Raw genomic sequence first — 14235 nt, forward strand, 5'->3', positions numbered from 1 at the left:
TGTTTCTATCCATTTGTGTAGCGTATATAGGTTCCAGGGATCATTATTCCAAATTCCATTTCCATTGAAAAGACAAATTTCCAGAAGATAGCATTAATATATTGCCAAAGAATTCTAGGGCTACATTGACGTTTGGGGATGTTTCTCTCACAAAGTCATTGAGTGTATTTCCCCCCTTCTGTAGCATTATCATTCATAATTCTTTGAGTATATTCCCCCCAAAATCATCATCATTATTTCCATAACATCATTTAGTGAGTTATTACTATCTCAATATTAATTTGACCAGTCAGGAAGTTGACTTTTCCTCCTATAAGTTATTCAAATAACATCAAATTGTTTTTACAAAAAAAAATATATCAAGAAGTTACAACAAAAATCAAAGTACAAATTCTCTGAAACTGAAAGCATATGATTCTCTGCTTCAGTTCCTTAATGGAGTGTAATGGCCCTTAAAGATCTGACTACTAATATTTTCCTGACCAAATGCACTTCTGGGTATGGGGTAGCTGATTGATGAAAACTCTTGATTTTTAGACATAGTGACTTGACTTCTGGGCTAGTTACTTGGTAGGCCCTCTCAAGAGCTCTGCAGCTGGATCCTCACTGAGATAGGTTGCTACAGCTACTGGAGGACTTTTAAACTACATTTGGTAGTAGTTTCCCCAAATGTATAAAGTGTGTGATTTGTAATACGTTTTATTCCATCTACGAGACTCATTCACTGCAAATAAGAGGAAAAACTCCATGTCATAGGGAAAGAAAAGACATTGGTTCCATTCATTCTCAGGCTCACTAATAACCAGGGGGTAAGATAAGGTATTCCATCAATAACTGCTACTGTTTCTGATGGTACCTCTCTCCCCACCTGGAGTCCTCCACAAAAAGAGGTGCTATAAATATTTTTGTACAAGTGTGTCCTTTTCCCTTTCATATGATCTCTGGCATACAAACCAAAGAGAGCATTCCTGAATCAAAGGGTATACACAGTTTGATTACCTTTTATGCATAATTCCAAATTTTTCTATAGAATAACTGGATCAGTTTATAACTGCAGCAAAAATTCAATTTTCCCACATCTTCTCCAACATTTATCATTTTTTCTTTCAGTCATTTTAGCCAATAAGATATGCATCAGAATTGATTTAATTTGCATGTCTATTGCCAATAGTGATTTAAAGCATTTTTATATGGCAATAGTTTTAACTTCCAAAAACTACCTTTTCATATCAATTAGCTGCTATTTAGTTTAACATCCTATGAAACTGAGGAAACAGATTCAGGAAGAATAAGTGATCTATTCAAAGTCACCCAGCTGTTAAAAGTCAGGATTTGCTTCCTGAATGAGAATTATTTCCTCTGTATTTGCTGCCTCCCCAAAATGGTAGTCTTCTCCCTCCATAATCTGTTTATGGAATATGTATAATACTCCAATCATTCCTTCAAGTTGTTTCTTTTGAAGTTGATTACTCTCGTGTTATAGATCTTTCGAATGCTTTCTCATCTTTTAGTCTTTTGATGTTATCAGATTGTTTTCCTTCGATCTTGGCAATTTTGGTGTTCAAATTCAGTCAAATATTCCTTTCAGAGAATCTACTGTATTTGTATGAATCACTCTTTGTCTTTAAATTCCTTACTTACTTTTAAAAAGTGGTTGATTCCTCTTTTTTTAGAATTCTAGATTTCACTTTTATTTCCTTAATATTTTCACCTCATTCTTTTGCTTTTCTTGTGAACCATTCTGGAATGTATTACAGTTATTCCTTTGCAATTTTATGGGATTTTATCGGATTTTAAGCAAAATGGTGCAGTTTTTTTTTTTTTTTTTACCTTCCTTTGGGGATATCATGGGATGCTGCTAAATACCTTGTGAAATCTAAGGAAACTATGTGTATAATTTTATTGATTTGGGTTCTACAACTTTCATTAAAAGAAAAAAAGAGGGGGAGGAATAGAGTAAATTTTGATTAATTTATCCTGAGTGTCTAGGAGTGGTGCCCTTTCTAAATTATCAGATTTATCCTGGAGTCTAGGAGCTGTCCTGTGATGGATTCACATTCTTCACCCTTTTGAAAAATTTTATGAACTTTACTCATTTCTATTTTATAGGATTTCTCTCATACTACAATATATTTCAGATATGACCTACTGTGGATTAGCAATCACATATGCCATTTCTTTCAGTGCCCTCTGATGTAGTTCACCTCAGGGCTTGGAGGACATCTAGGTATTCTTTTACCTTCTTACTATTATCTCATACATTTTGGTTAGCCATATTTCTATCCTGTCATCTTTCAGAAAATCATTTTCCATATAAAGTAAGATTTACAGGTTATTATAGTAAGGGTAAAAAGCACTGGCATACACCCACCCAAAAACACACATACCCATACCCATACCCACACCCACACCCATACCCACATCATATCTATCATCTATCTATCTATCTATCTATCTATCTATCTATCTATCTATCTATCTATCTGTCTGTCTGTCTGTCTGTCTGTCTGTCTGTCTGTCTATCTATCTATCTATCTATCTATCTATCTATCTATCTCTACCTATTTATAACTATAGATAGTGTATATATGCATATACATAGATATGTATATACACAGATATGCACATGCATGTAAATATACGCATGTAGATGCATGTATGTATATGCATATGTGCATATATTAACACTGTGTGTACATGTGTGTATATACACTGCACACATATGCATATATGTGTGTACACAATGCATACATGTGTTTGTGTATATTTTATGTCTATGTGCATGTGCATGATCCATATATATTCGTATTTATATAAAATTTATTTGCATTAGTATTTGTGTGCTTTAACTCTTACTATTGGTCTATACACTTCATACACACCTGTATTTGGTAGATAGAAATCTCTATAGCTGTCTATATAGAGACAGATCACTAGATCTACATAGATATTATTAGATCTATATAAATATTGATAGATGTATATAAATCTATTGATCTATCTACATAATTTACTGAGATAATATGTGTGGGCTTTAACCCTTACTACTGGTCTATATGTGTATAGAGGTATATTCATGTATGTATCTATGTATGTAAACCATACCTAAGCATATGGGCATATATACCCACATGTGTATGTACACATATGTGTGTAGATATATGTGTGCATGTACACAGATGTGAGTGTATAATATTTTCACTGGAAGCAGTTTGATACATTTTAAAAATCATTGATAATTAAGAGAGAAGTCCCAGGTTCAAACTAGCTCTTACCCTTCGCATTTTTGTGATCTTGGCCAAGTTCCTGGACCATGGTTGTTTCTTTATCTTCCTTGCTTAAAGTTCTATGCTTTCAGAGTAATCCACCCTTTCACCCCCCAAACTAGACCCATTAAACTTATCATGTGAATCTGAAACAGCTTCCAACCATGTGGCCATCCTATAACTATGGACAACCTAGTTCCCTGTTCAATCCCTGTTCCTGGGATTCAATTTTGAGTAGGATAATGTAGTACTTCCTGGAAGAAAAATGCTCTAATCCAAGATAAAGTATAAAGGTCATATCTTTCTCCAGGCTACACAAAATCCTGCTAAAGAGGAGAGGAGCCAGCCTGGATTCCTTAAAAGCTATTTTCACCTTAGAGAAAGGCTTGAAATGTACACAGTGTAGTTGCTGTTCCTAGCCTTCAGTCAAAGGGATATATATCCTTCCAGCGTTCTCAAAAGCCACTTCCTGGAGGAGAACAGGATGCTGGTGAAGCAACTGATCACCTGCTACCACCTGCTAGAAGACCCCAGACTGTTTGTTACAAGTTCCTGATGAAAAGGTTAGTCTTAAACACTAGGACAACCTCATGATTCCTGTCGGACATAAGCCCTCCCTGATAATCTATTCCTGACATTAAACAAAGAATAGGCTATTAAACCCTTTTTACACCGCAGCTAGGCACAACAACAAGACAAACAAGCAGTGATGTTTAGTGCAACTGTTTCACTTTTGAGGAATGAAATGGAGGCCACAGACATTAAATGATCAATTCATTGTAGTTAAATTAGTAGCAACAGAAAGACCAAGCCCTGAATAGTATTCTAGGCTCTTTCTCAAAACTCTGTTCCTATAATGCTTCCCCAAGTGACCACATTTCTTTTTCATTTAAAGATATGAACTAAGAGAAATGTCATAATTTGGAAAATGACTTAGAGGATGAAACAGCATAAGAGTATTTTAGAGGTGGCAGGAACATGGTGACTTGAGTTCAAATCCTCATTTTATATATGCAGTGGCTGACACTCAGAAACTTTGGGACTTACCAGAGGTCAAAGAAGTCATCACTGGTAAAACCAAAGCTTGAACCCTGGAGTCCTAAATTTTATTTCAATGATCTCTTCATTTTACCATATTATGATTTAATAAAGAAAGCAGAAAGTTGACCCTGTTAGAAAATAATGAAATAGAAAGCAGGGAGTGGTAGCAATATCTTACAACTCTACCTATCTATCTATGTAATCTGTATGTGTAGGTATGTGTATAAACACATATGCACATGTATACATATACACAACTATGTGTGTACATATATGTGTGTGTATGTAAACTGAGGAAGTTTGAAAAGGAAAATTCAAAATTTTACACAATATGGACTAAATATCAGAGTGTAAGTTCTTTTTGCATTGTTTCTTACCAGGCAAATTTGGCCTCAAATTATTATCTTGTGGGAGTCACCAAGGCAGAAAGACTAACACAGACAGAAATTAAAGTAAACTCACAACTATTCAGGATAAATCAACTATCTTGCTTCGATGTACAAAAGATTACTTAGGAAAAATTTCAGTGGTTCCCCTGATTAAAGATAGACTATCAAGTATCTGATTAGGTGATATGTAAAATTGCCCAATATTTAAAATAATGTTTCTACTTCAATGTTCAGAACAGGAATTTATGTGGCTCTATATCAAGAAAGATTTTCGCCTCTAATCTAAACGTCTCTGAAGATATTAGGTAAACTGCATGAAATACTCAATAGCTCTTTCAAAATTCCATTTAATGAATAAAGCAAACTTAGTTTGTACTCCCAAGTACAAAGTGGGAAAAAAAAAAACAGAAAAAACTGATTTGAGCATTTGTTTCTTGACCTTTTTGAGTCAGTGCAAGATGGTTAATCAATGCCTGCAGATAGATTGTCTACACAGAATCATAAATTTAGACTCATAACTGACTATTGAATTCACCTACTAATCTCAGTTGAGACAATCCATCCCAAATGTTCCCATCGACTCTTTGTGCTCAACCTGTAGTAGAACATTTCAAGTTCCTTTTAGTCTAATCAGTCACAGTGGAACAGAATGTGAGTTGGCTGTAGCATACTTATATCATTTTGATCCTCTTTAAGAACCAAAGATAACCACCAACCAACCAATCTTATTGATAAGAAAAATATGTTCCAGAAAGGTCAAATTGGTTGTTAAACATCAAACAGATCAGAAGTACATGATCTGGTTGTATATCTCTTCAACTCTAAATCCAGCATTGTTTTGACTCCTTACTAAGTTAATGATCAACTGGTGACTTCGCTTGCTTGTAGTAGAATGAGGAAGAAAGCAATAATAGCAACAAGAAAAAAATAATGTGAATACCATTCTACGAGGACTATATCAGAGTGAAGGTTTGATGACTGGAAGTCAGATTAATGAGTGTTGGCAACAGCATGAATACAACTGACATAAATTTCTTAATTTGCCTTCAAATAATATATTTTAAGGAATACGTTGAAATAAGAGGCAACAGGATTTGATGAAAGTATCTGGCTTGGGAGTAAGGAACATTAGAGTTTAAGGTCTTCCTCCGACATATCAACTGTTTGACCATGCACAGGGCAGGTTTCTTAATCACAAAGTATAAGTATCAATCCAATATTGTATGTTGTGAAGAATTGCTTATCTTTGTTTATAGAGGCTGTTTCTAAATTAGTAATACAGACATAAACAAAAACTTAGCATTTTTTTGTAAGAATTTTAGCTCCTTGTAGAAAGGAACTGTTTTTTCTTTCTTTGGATGTTGAGTGCTAAGCACAATATCTCGCACATAGTAGGCACTTGTCAAATACATAGTTCTGACTTGAAATAAGAGGTTTTTCACTTTTTATATGTCAGTTGTGAGAATGGCAGATTATCTGCTATGCTTCATTTTTTAATGCTTTATTTTTTAGTTCAAATGTGTCTCCTTTAAACCTCACTTCCTTCCCTGGAAGCAAGGTATAAAGTGACATCCTAAGCATTTTCATTTTTTTCATTAAACCACTTGTTCTCTCCCTAAATAGGTTAAAGTGAGAAAACAAAACTAAAAGAGAATGCCTTCCTGAGTTAAGATCTCAAGATATATACATACTCAATTATCTTCCACAGTGAGAGATAACACATGACACAACACAAAGTAGCAAGGAAGTACGGTATGATCTATAGATTAATAAAATCAGGATATAATGAAGAACTTTATAATGTAATGTATTTTTGCCTTTTTTTACAACTGACATATGCTTGCCTGTTAAAAAATCCCAAGTACATTTTTGTCTTTATCTAATGTATGTATTTGAGCATATAATTTGGGGAAAGAATCTTATAAAGACAAAATCAGCGAACCAAATTAACATCTATTGCAGAGGTGATGGAATCCAATTGTTCATAATAGGTTGGGAATACACCGAGTGTGGAGAAAAACATAACCTTTTTGGTTCATTTTCATGATCCATTGACCAGCTGGTATGAAGAGTATCATTAATGGAGCATGAGATTTCCTGCTGCTGGCCCCACAGCAAGAGTCACATTTCACCTTATGCTGATTTTCTTCCATCAGCTATCCATGTCAGAAAGAACCATGTGTTTTAACACAATAAAATAAGATGTCTATATATTATTCAGCTATCTCTGAAAGTCACTGACAGTTACCATGCCATACATTAGCGTGACAGTATTCTACGGAGCATTGTTTTGTGAAATTCAGTACATAGTTAAGGAAAAATGAAAAGAAAAATGTTAAAGCAAAAGTTTTCCAGAGACTATTTTTTAGTATTGTTGTTGTTGTTGTCGAGATAAAAAGGCAGTAGCATTAATATTGCAGTAATTTACTTGAAAGTTTTGTTTCTTATTCTAAGAAAAAAGTGAATATCAGGAACAATTAGATCATAATTTTATTTGTCTTGGTTGTTAGCCTTCATAACTGATTAGTCTTCAGTCATATTTTTACGTGCATAAGAAGGAGAAAAATTGTGGTCTTTGGCATTCCAGCTTAAAATCAAGTGTTAGCAGAATAACAACACTACTTTTATCTCTCACCTATCCTTTTACGCATTTAAAAAGCCAAGAAGTACATAAGACTACCATAAGTTCCACAATGCTACAAGCAAACAAAAAGAAATAATTTTAGAAGATTCTTACAGATTATAGTGATTGTTCTTGCAATTGAAATGGAGAATGTAAATAGCACACTCACTTTACTCTCCACCTGTTGTCCTGCCTTTAAATCTGGAAAAAAATTCAATACCTCAAATTGATATATTTCAATACATCAAAACTAGTTCCAATAAAATATATATGTGTACAAATCACACACACACACAACCACACACAGGCATAAATAAACACAGTTTTATAGGTGACCTTGGAAACGTACCCTAATTCACTGTATTCAACCCAAGTTAATACAAGGGCTTGTTAAATTTTCCTCCCTGCATTATTTAATCCATTATTCTACTAGTATGCTCTATGAATAATACATGATGCATATGAGAAAATAAGCCAAATTATAGATTTCAGGTTTAAACTGCTGGCATTAGCTGAATTAGAAATAGAACCACAGCAAATGCTTGCAAGTACATTTGTAATTCATGTGGTCAGAAGATGGGTATACAACTAGATTTCACTGTGGAATAATCAAGGGGATATATCAAACAAAGTAATAATTTTAAATATCATTAACCATGTTGAAACAGGTTTTCTTCTTATGCCTCATATCTATCTATTTTAATTTCCCTTATGACGTTGTTTTGGTGATTTTCTTTAGCCTTCCCTGATTCCCATCTATTTTGTGTCAAATACAAGATAAGTAGCATGGTAAACATGATCAAAATATACACCCAGAGAAACTAAAGTTAGAAAGACTTCATAGAAAGTAAATATTTAATGCTTTATACATAAATTAAAAAAAAACAGAGTAGTTAGCTTTAATATGTATAAAGCCACATGGAGAAACATAAATTTTCCTAATTAATGTAAATATAGAGAAAAGTACTAGTGTTTCAGTCTCCTGTGTTGCTGTTGCTACTACTTATACAGAGAGTAACAATGTGTATAAAAGTCATCTATATGTGTAGGGGTCCGGTAGGTACATTGTATTCTGCATGATAAAGAATGCTTTATATTTATACTATATTAAACTGTAACTTCATCTGTCAAATTTTAAGCACGATATAGAGGGAAGTATGGGAAAAAAATGAAGAAAACAAAATGCTTAGAAGTATCAAGATCATGACATATCTAAACATATGTACTTATAAAGCTATATGCTTTTTCCATACACTTTTGGGGAAGATGATGGAAAAATAGTAAAGCAAAATCTAAACTGTTGTCTCTTAAAAAGGAAACATACAACATTCAATCAGTACATGCTTAATAAATGCTATTATGTGCACAGCACTCCAAAGTTCCTACGTTGTAACAGTAAGCACCCCAACATACACAGGGGGACCTGCTATCATAGGTTCTTAGATCTGCATTCATAAAAGGAAAGTCAACTTTGGAGGGTGTAACAATCACTTTAATCAAGCACTTGTATCATTTCTTTGACCAAGCACATGTATCATTCTCCTAATTCAGGGGAGTCAGCACCCGAACATCAAAGAAAATACAGAGAAATCAAAAGTCAACAGCCATAGATTCTTCTGACTGACCATAAACAGACAGGTACAACTGTCCTACTGTAGTTACCAGAGAGAGAAGTACTGATATATGATTTTTCCAAGGGGGGTGCGGGGCGGGAGGGGCTCTTACTTGCTTCCCAGAGTCCTTGTCTGGTCAAACAAACATGTCCAGTCAGTAAGTGCCAAAGTAAATCCTCACCATCAGAGTATATACATTGTTTTTAGAGCCAGAGGGCATCTCAGCCCTTGGGAACCAGTGCCCCATTAACAAAAGTTGTGGGTCTTCCAATAAATTTTCTCTAATCAAATTTCTCTTAGTGGGCAGGTGCATTAATGGGTGGAGAAGACCTTTAATCACATTAACAATACAAATCCGTATACTGTTTCTAGTTAAAGAAACTCTTATTTCTTACTTAATTCCTGGTAAAGACTCTTGGTTGATAAAGGCAAGATTCAATCAGAGGCATTTAAACTAAAACATGAACAGTGAAAGATGCCATTTTGCCATTACATAGATACATTATGCCATATGTAGATACAGAATAACTTTAACCCAATACCTTTTGCTCAAGAGGCTTATAATACTGTTAAATTAGATTTGAACCTAGAAAGATAAGACCTGGATGCGAGTCTCAGATTCAGTATGCTAGGGGTTTTATCTTGTTCAAATCACCTATTTACTGTCAGGGAGTGTGGTTAGGTGAAAATTAAGTTGGAATCAGTACTAACTGGGATTCAGCTTCTACTTCCACCACTTCTTATCTATGTGACCATCAAAAAGTCATTAATTTTTCAATGATCAGTTTTCTCATTTGTAAAAAGTGAATACTAAAAGGTATATTACTTCATAGAATTGCTGTGTGTATTAAATGAAGGGAAGTGTATAAAACATGGTCTGAATCAAAAAGGACTATACAAATGTCCACTATTATATAAGAAAATTTATTTATTTGTAAAATAGAGATCATTTGATAAAATGTAAAGTACGTTGTGCATCTTAAAAGGTTATAAAATTCACCTATAATTAAGTCATTGGAGAGACAGGATTAACCAATAAAAAGTGGCCAATAATACAGGAAAGTAATACAATTAAGGACTAAATTATATGATACAAACTAAGTTTTATACGAATTTGGAGTAGATAGGGACTAAATGAATGGAAGATTTATAGTCGAAGTGAAACTTAAGTTAGGCCTAGAAGTATGAAAAGAATTCAAATATTCTTGAAGGATACAGCATTATAGGAAAGGAAAATAAACAACAAATAAATGGAAGCATATTTAGAAAATATTTGTTTAGAGGGATGCTACTATATTTTTAGATAGGACGCAAATTATAACTTTCTTTGACTTTTTTTTGAAGGAGGGAAAGTGCATCATGTCTATAAGATTTCATTTGTTATTATGCTTTTCATTGTGTAGGGCAGAATTACAATGAAACTACACTCCATAAGTTCTTAAGATGAGGCAGCTATACAAATTCAGCAAAATTATGCTGTCTTTAGCAAGAAAATAGTGATTCCTCTTGCTACTCTGAGTAACATAATAGTGAAAAATCACTGTTCTGGATGAAGTAATTTGTGAGAGCTAATATAAATTCATGCTACCAGGGAAAATTAAACCCATTTTTTTCTCTTTATGGATACCTACCTTTTATCCTACTCCTTAATAACTTATCTGAAAATGCTATAATCAGAGTTAAAAAAGAACTTTAATTCCATGATAAGTTGTAAGGACTTAATTAAAAGGCACAAGTATAAAAACCTGAATAAAAACAACATTGGGAAATATTATTTCTTATTTTATGCTTGTATTACATTGAAATTTTCTGAGTATATTACTTCTGAGCAGTGATAAATTTATATTGTTTAATACATAAAATCCACATGAATTTTATAGTAATAATGATGGCTTATGATGGTGGTGATGAATGTGAATAGTTAAAAAGTCACAAAGGAAAAAAAAAGGAGCAGGTGCTGGATATATTTAGGAAAACAAGGGATTGGACTGTCCTTGAAACAGCAAATCACAGAGGTGAAAAATGTCAAGGAGAAGAAAGGAAATTGCTTGAGTTCTCCCCAGTTTCTCTCAGGAACAATGTTAAATCAAGCCTCTAAACTGATCCTGGGGTTGTTACTCCAGAATGTGGAGTTGTGGAAAACTTACAAAAAGATAGGGTCAAACAATTTTCCAGTTTAAGATAATTTAGAAGGACTTAAGGAAGTATTGTCCCACTTTGGTAAAAGGGTAGTGTAGTCCAGCTCAGATAGTGTTCAGCCAAGGCAGTGGGAGGCTTAGTTACAGCACAAATCACCAACTGAGGCCCTTCAGTTATGGATCAGGAGGATAGTAGCATAGTCGGCCAGTGGTGAGCCCTACAGCCCCAGTAGAGTAGGCTAACTACCCGCCCCAGAACCCTGAAGGAACAGGTGTAACTAGGCTAATCCAGGCCACTCCAACAAAGTGGAAAAAACTACAAAAACCTGAGACCTCCTACGTCAGAAAGCCTATGAACAGGTCCCTGAGCATTGACACAAGAAGCTTGAGACAGTCCCTTATGTGCCCCAAGAACAGAGGTCAACTTTTAAAAATTATCAAAATCACCAAAAATGAAAGAGTAGAAAGTAGTAAAAAGCTAGTATGGCAACAGGGAAGATCAAAACAAATGTGAAACGTCAAAAAGGAATAAGAATTAATCTCAAGCCCAAAAAGTCCCCTTGAAAGAATTCAAAAACAGATTGTAAAAGTGAAGTAAGAGAGGTAGAAGAAATTTTTTTTTAAAAAAAATGGAAATTATGTGAGAATTATGAAAAAAAGTGTCAACAGCTTGGAAAAGAAAGAACAAAAGTTCACTGAAGAAAACAACTCTTTAAAAATAGAATAGGGCAAATGTTAAAAAAAATGAAGAAGACAAACCTGCAGAAATAGATTTGTTAAAATGGAAAAGGAAGTACAAAACTATCTGAAGAAAATAATTCCTTAAAACTTTAAATTTAACATGTGGAAAGTAATGAATATAAAAGACATCAAGAATGAGTCAAATAAAATCAAACGAATGAAAAAATAGAAGAAAAATAAAATATGTCATTGAAAAACAAAAACAAAAACAAAAAAATACCCTACCAACCTGAAAAATAGATCCAGGAGATATGATTTAGTATTAATGGGCTACTTGACAGCTGTGATAAAAAAAAAATAAAATAAAATAACCTGGACTACAACTTTAAAAAAAATCAAGAAAAACTGCTCTGATATCCTAGAATCACAAGGTAAAATAGTTATTAAAAGAATCCACTGACCATCTTCAGAAATAGATCCACAAATGAAACCTCTAAGGAATATTGTAGCCAAATTTCAGAATTATCATTTCAAGGAGAAAATACTTCAAGCAGTCAGAAAAAAAAAAATGTCAAATATCAGGGAGCCAGTCAAAATTACACAGGACATAGCAGTTTTTTATAATAAGGGACTGGAAGGCTTAGAATATGATATTCCAGAAGGGAAAGGAGCATGAATTGCAACGAAGAGTCAAACAGAACATAACATTTCAAGTGATATTGAGCATAATCTTTCAGAGAGAATGATGGACATTCCAGGAAATGGGGAATTTTAAAACTTTCCTGATGAAAAGAACAGAGATAAACAGAAAAATTGACCATCTGATACAGGACTCAAGAGAAGAATAAAAAGGTAAAATGAATGAAAAATCAGTATTCAGTAATATAAAAATTTTTACATGGCTACATGGGAAGATGATATCTGTAACTCTGGGAAACTGTATCTCTATTAACACAGAAGAAGTATGCATAGACAAAGCGAGTGTGTGTAAATTATTTTGATGTCATGATATAATAAATAAGGGTAGAAAAATTATTTTATTGAGAGAAGAGGAAAGGGAAAGGCAAAAATAGGCAAATTGAATCATATGAAGAGGGGCAAAGGACATGTTACAGTAAACTTTAGTCTCATTGAATTTGGCTGTAAAATGGCATATGATACACACTCAGATTGGTATAGAAATTAATGTTACCCCGTATAGAACTACAAGAGGAAAGGAAAAAGAAAAAAGGTGTGTGTGTGAGAGAGAGGAGTACATTTAGGGGAGCAGAGAAGTAAAAGTAAAAAGGGGAAAGGAATAAGACTGGGAGTGATAAAATGGAGGACAGATTGAGACAGGGGTGTTGAGAAGCAAAACATGGGCAAGAGGAACAGCGTGAAAGGAGAGAGAGAAAAGTTTAAAGAAGGGGAAAATAAGATGGAGGAAAACACACAGTTGATAATCATAACTTTGAATGAAAATGGAGTGAATTCTCTCATAAAGCAAAAGTAGATATGAGTGGATTAAAAAGCAGAATCTTAAAATCTCTTGTTAACAAGAAATACATGTGAAACATAGAGATACACAGAGAATAAAGATGAAATGCTGGGACATTATATATTATGCTTCAAGCGAAGTACAAAAAAAAAGCAGAGGTAGAAAAAGCAACAATAGATCTAAATAAAATAGGCAAGGAAACTACATTTTGTGAAAAGGAGATGAATACAGTTTTAGAAAAATTAGATATGATAGACCACTGGAAAAAAAAACTGAATGGAGATGAAAGGAAATATACCTTTTTCTCAGGGCTATATGACACATACACAAAACCTGACCAGGTATTAGGGCATAAAATCCTCACAATCACGTGAACAAAGGCAGAAATATTAATGTTTCCTTTAAGATCATGGCGCAATAAAAATTTTGTATTATAAAGGGCTATGGAAAGTTAGACTAAACATAATTGAATACTTGCTGCATACTGAAGTAAAAATTGTATGCTTATCTCATCCCAAATAATGAGTGGAACAAATAATAAATCAGAGAAACAATCAACAATTTTATCAAAGAGAAGGACAATAATGAGATAACATAATAAAATCTGTGGGATGAAGCCAAAAGAGTTTGTAGGGGAAATTTTATATGTTTCAATGCTAACATGAATAAAATAGAGAAAGCAGAGGTCAATGAATTGGGTATGTAACTAAAAACGCTATCAAATGAATAGATTAAAAATCCCCAGTTAAATACCTAATTATAAATTAAGAAAAACAAAGATGAAAGTAATAAAATTGAAAGTAAGGAAACTATTGAACAAATAAATATAACAACTGGTTTTATAAAAAACAATAAAAGAGATAAATATTTGGTTAATTTGATTTGAAAAAAGAAAGAAGGAAATCAAATTACAAGTATCAAAAATGAAAAGGGTAATTTTACCAATAATGAAGCTTAAATAAAAGCAATAATTAGGAGCTAATTTACCCAGCTGTATAATAAATATG

This window comes from Notamacropus eugenii, chromosome 4 (genome assembly GCF_028372415.1).
Source record: "Notamacropus eugenii isolate mMacEug1 chromosome 4, mMacEug1.pri_v2, whole genome shotgun sequence".
Taxonomy (NCBI): domain Eukaryota; kingdom Metazoa; phylum Chordata; class Mammalia; order Diprotodontia; family Macropodidae; genus Notamacropus; species Notamacropus eugenii.